Raw genomic sequence first — 5529 nt, forward strand, 5'->3', positions numbered from 1 at the left:
CTCAGGGTCCTGGGATCGAGCCCCGCATCAGGCTCTCTGTTCAGCAGGGAGCCTGCTTCCCCCGCTCTCTCTGCCTGCCTCTCTGCCTACTTGTGATCTCTGTCTGTCAAATAAATAAGTACAATCTTAAGAAAAAAAAAAAAACACACCTACCAAACAATCCATCCAAGACCAAAGAGAACGGATCACACCACCTCCGACCTTTTCCTCCGACCTTCTTGTCCCATATGGGAGGAGGTGCTGTGTCCCCCGCAGAAGGGACAGGAAAGTGTGTGGGCCTTACACCCTGACTTCTCTGAGCCATACTCTCCTTATCTATAAAAGAGAGATGATTATTCTCCAAGGGCCCGTTGTGAAGATCGAAGAGGATAGTGCAGGAAAAATGCGTGGTACAGAGCCTGTCACACAGTAAGTGCTCAGCAAACATGAATTGCGGTCATTATCAAGGGAAGGAATAAGTGTAAAGGAGGGAAGACGAGGAGTCTGGAGGAGTTTGGGGTATGGGGGCAAAGAGAGGAAGGAAAACAAGGGGGGGGGAGGAGGAGCAGCGGAAGGGCAGGGAGAGAGGAGGAGGACAGGGAGGATGATGAGGAGGAGGAGGGTAAGGGGACATGTCACCAGCCTGGCTCCCCAGGCACAACCAGCCCGCAAGCCTGGCCCAGGCTGCTCCACGACGTGGTCATTAAGACTGTTCACGTATTCCTCCTGCATCCTGCTGCCACATCCGCCAGATGTGGTCCTGGATGCCAGCGAGAACAGCTGTCCCCAGATGTACCCAGCTGCAAAATGAGGGCTCAGAGGTGTTGGGAAAGACACAGAAGCCTTGGAGGAATGGCCAAAGGAACAGTGCTGTCAGGAGGCAACCACATTACTGTAGTCACCTGCCCTGGGCCTTCATCTTCTCATAAACGAGAAGCTAGGAGTTGGCCTGGCATTTTGTGTCAGGTGATGGCTATCATGTAATGCATCTACAGCCAGTAGCCCTGGCCCCTGCACCTTGTCCTGGAAGGGAAGAGTATGACCCTTCCCTTCCGGGTCCTGAGAACTATCTTACTATTTTGCAGGATGACCCTAGTCTCCATGGGAGAATGTTCTCAGACAAAGCAATTCTCAACTTGGAATGTGAGCTCTTCCTTAGCATGTTGCCCTTGGTAGACTGGGGCTCAGGGAGAGGCAGTGACTTCCCTAAGGAAGTACAGGGAGATTAGCTTCGTTGTGTTTTAGGCCTAGGAAGGGGACTCTGCGAGTGGGCACACAACAGGGACCTAGTTCACTGGGGAGCAGTAGAGTGAACAGATAAATATGGTATCTCCAACATCAGGCAAATCTTGGTTCAAATCCTCTCCATCACTGACTCTTCTGTGACCTTAACCAATTCCCTCACCTCTCTGACTCTCGGTTTCTCCATCTGCAAAAATGGGAATAATAACGTGGTAAAGAATCTGGGCTATAGAATCAAACTGCCTAGAGCTGAGTCTTTACCTGCCGTGTGACCTGAAGCAACTTACTCTCTGAGCCTTAATCTTCTCACCTGGAAATGAGGACAGTAAAGGGCTCACCTCCTGGGATGGTTGTGAGTTTAGATGAAGTAACGCATATATGGGACCCGGCACTCAACAAACGGTAGCCATTAATTATTAATGATGCTGATGTTGTCAGAAGCACTCCTTCCTGCCTAAAAGGTAATTTAACTGCCTGAGCACTGATGGTCTCTCTACCAGCCCTTCATTCCAGCTCAGGGGCCTTGGCCACAGAGTTCTCTGGCACAGAAGATTCCCCACCCTGCTCACACTGGATGTGCTGGAATAAGAGCTAGCACTGGGGCAGCCCATCAGAGCTGTGCAGATCTCTGACTGGGAAAATGCCAGAAAAGCTCTTTCTTGCAGTCACTGCTGGGGCCCAGATGGGGCCTGGTGGTCAGGGTTAAAGCCGGCTTGGCTTCTGGCGCCAGTGGGCCAGCCAGGCTGAAGCAAAGGGAGGCACTGCCAACTTGTGCCAGGAAGCCGAGGCCAGAGGGACAAAGGGTCAGGGTAAGGCGGCGCGGGAGTGGGGAGAGATGGGGCTGGAATTCCATGCTGAGTCATGAAAGAGCTCACACACAGGCAGGTGCACCAGGAGCCTTAGATATTCCTGGGGAGGGGCTGGGAGACGGGCCCATACATGACCCTGCTCTGTAACACTTAGGCAATCCCGCTGGGCACTCGGAGACACCCACCATGGGTAACTGAGTTATTATTAAACATCAGCATCATTACAGCATCTCTGAGGATCCAACTGAATGGCTAAGCCCATGTCTCTCATCCTTTTGCCCTCACCTCAATGGTGGCCCAGAGGTTTGGAGGCTGGCATTTGCCGCTGTTCATGGTCCTGAAACACTCTACCAGTGAGAACTGGGCTGAGGACTTCTACCCAGGCTCTCCCAAATAGTTCTGAACCAGGTGATGATCTTTTTTCCCTGCCTTGATAAAAGGTAATTGGTTTCTTTTACTGATGGAGAACCAACGGATTTGTGACTCTAGGCTTAACTATTTATGTAACTGGTTTCATGTTCTCTTGGCCGTTCCATTACTTTTACTGCTACTGCCATTCACCCCTGAAAAATTGGGGATTCTACACTCCCCATGGCCTCCTACCCATTCTAAACTCATTCCTTCTGCTCACACTCTTCTAAAAAAACTCAGTTAGAGGGGCTCTAGAGCTCACTAGCTTTGTGCCTTCCTTTGTCAGGTCAGAACAAGAGGCCAGACTGGAAAGGGCACCAGGACCACAGTGGAAGTTATAGCAAACCTGGGTTCAGCAACCAGACCTCTTAACTCCCTATCTACCTCCTTCCCCATTGCCTCCCACTTCTACTCCCCTGCCAAGGGACAGGGGACCCACAGGTAGCATGGAGCCTCCTGCCAGGGCTCTATCCATATAGAACAAAACACCATTATTTACAGCTCGCCCCATGCCACCCACTGTATTTCTATGTGCTTCTGCACAGCATTTCTCTGAATCTCCCTCCATGAAGAGGTGTGACCACCATCCCCAGTTTACAGATAAGGAAATGAGCTCAGCATCATGAAGGGATTTTACCAAAGTCACAAAGCTAGTATGTGATTGAACTGATTCGAACCAGAACTTTGGGTGGGTTTCTGATCTCTCCCTTGCCAGGACTAACAATAAGAGCCTCAGGAAATCTATATAAACCTTCAACCTGGAGGTTGTACTCTCTCCTACACAATGGAATAGACTTTGGCTAGTGCCACACAGTGGGCTAGATCTTTGGCAGGAGCTTGTTCCTTCCTGCCAGTGCTTTGACCCTGCTATGCATAAGGTCTAACCCTTGAGTGACTTCTACTTTTAAAGTCCTCAGAAACACTTGGTCTTCTCCAGATACTGGGGTCAGAGCAAAGGCCCCTAGGAACATGGATGGGGAGCAGGGTGGTGTCGGTGGAGGATTATGCAGCAGAGTGAATACTGAAAAAGCTGTAATTGGTGTTTTTTTTTTTTTTCAGAGCCTTGGTGTCTGCAGGCCCAGGCACTGGGGCTAATTGTTGGAGGCAATTAATAACTTGGATTGTATTCACTCTGGCGCAGGCTGCCTGCTTCCTTGGAGGAGGCAGGCAAGGCTGGGAAAGGAGTGCTAGGTCTGGCTGCTTGCAGAATTCTGGAGGCAGAAGAGTGCTGCCATCTGTCCAGCCTCCCCCAGGCCCTGTGTTTTAGTGCTCCTATCCCAGTCTGGCCCTATCACCTTTCTCCAGAACTTTCTCTCTTTTCTTGAATTATTAACCCCTCTATCCTGTGCTCCCCATAAACTCACACTCACCTCCTGAACAGAGCTCCAGGGAGAAGGAGGAAAGATGGTGCCTTGGTAGAAGCTCAAAACTGAACCCAGGGAGGCCTGGGTCCAACCCAACTCTTCCACTAACTTCCTATATCACCTTGAGTCAGAAATTGATTCACCGTGAACTTGGGCAAGTTTCCTGAGCTCTTTTGCATCCATTATATCAAAGGAAGTGCAGTCAACCCTGAAAGTCATGGAAAGAGGGATTGATCATTCCACCTATCTCTACATATAAATATAACCACATATAACTATATATATAACTAATTATCAGATAGTTGCCTATAAATCTGTGTTCTGCCTCAGCCGAGAAGATAATTGCAGGAATACTATAGGCACAGATCGTTTTACTCCCATTTTGCCGCTGGGGAAACTGAGTCTCAGAGAAATGAAGTGACTTATCAAAGGTCATAGAGTTAGTAAAAGTCTTCTACATCCAGAACTCTTTCCAGCACACCAAAGTCCACTTGCCTCTACTCAGTGGTTTCCTGGAGAGGTGAGACTAGTTGGGGCCAAGAGCTCCAAAGTCAGTGTGTTAGCAGACTGAAGAAGGAATTACTTTTAAATGTAATTATTCTATTCCTAGTTGCTGGAATAATGGAGCAACTGTCTTACTCTTCCATAGTTTTCAGGATAGACAATTCCTATCCTACCCATATACTCTTCCCTTGAGCTGCTCAACCATCTTGTGAGAGACTTGGTTTGTACACAGCTCATCTCATCGGGGGTGGGGCGAAGAAATGAGAAAGGTTATGGTCACCTCCAGCAACACATCTCCAGACCATCTCTTGCTTAGCAAGCCATCCTCCTCCTCCTCGTCGTCACCATCACCACCTAAACATTTATTTAGAGTTTGGTTTGTGCCATGCACTGTGCTAAATGCTATTGCACACTGAGATTCATTCATTTAATAAACTCTTCATAACCACTACTATGAGATAAGTACTTCTCCCACCCCCATTTTATAGACAAAATGACTGAGCTCAGCAAGGTGAAATGACTTTCCCAAGGTCACACAGCTGGTAAGGGGTGGAGCAGAAATATGGCTTTACTGGGAGTGGTGGACTCAGAGGTTGGGCTCAGAAGCCCTGCTTCAGACATAGCTGGAGAGAAAATGAAAACAGAAATAAAGGGATGGGAATGAAGGACAAAGCAGCCCTTTATAGCTCAAACCCGTTACAAAAGAAGCTTTTGAATTAGTCGTGAAGACAGAGTATAAGGGAAGCTGCTTATCGGCACCAAGAGGCATTTAAATCAGACCCAGGAAGAACTTCCAGCAGACAGCACTGGAGCAGGGCACGGGGCGGTGGGGGGGGGGGGGAGTTGAGGGCTGGGGGGCGGGGGCGTAGGGAGGTAAGGGGGGAGTATGGACTGTGGGAGATGGAGAATCTCAGTCTCTGCCTCCTTTCTGCAGGACAGATAACTGAGGTAAAGGAGGCTTTAGGGAGGTGCCCTGAGGTTGGGCAGGGATCTCTGAGTCCAACATCCCCAGTTCCCCATTAACACACGTCCTACAGGCAGAGTGGGGAGTGGAGGGAAGGAAGCCTGAGGATGAGGCCCCGCGAGGAGGCTTCTCATGACTTTCCACACCCGCGCCAGCTCCCGCTGCCACCACCAGTTCCACTTTATGGCAGGCATATTTCAAAGGCCCAGTTCCATTTGCATTTTTAAAACTCTGCTGATGGCCTGGGAAAATTGCA

This window comes from Mustela nivalis, assembly GCF_964662115.1.
Source record: "Mustela nivalis genome assembly, chromosome: 10".
NCBI lineage: Eukaryota > Metazoa > Chordata > Mammalia > Carnivora > Mustelidae > Mustela > Mustela nivalis.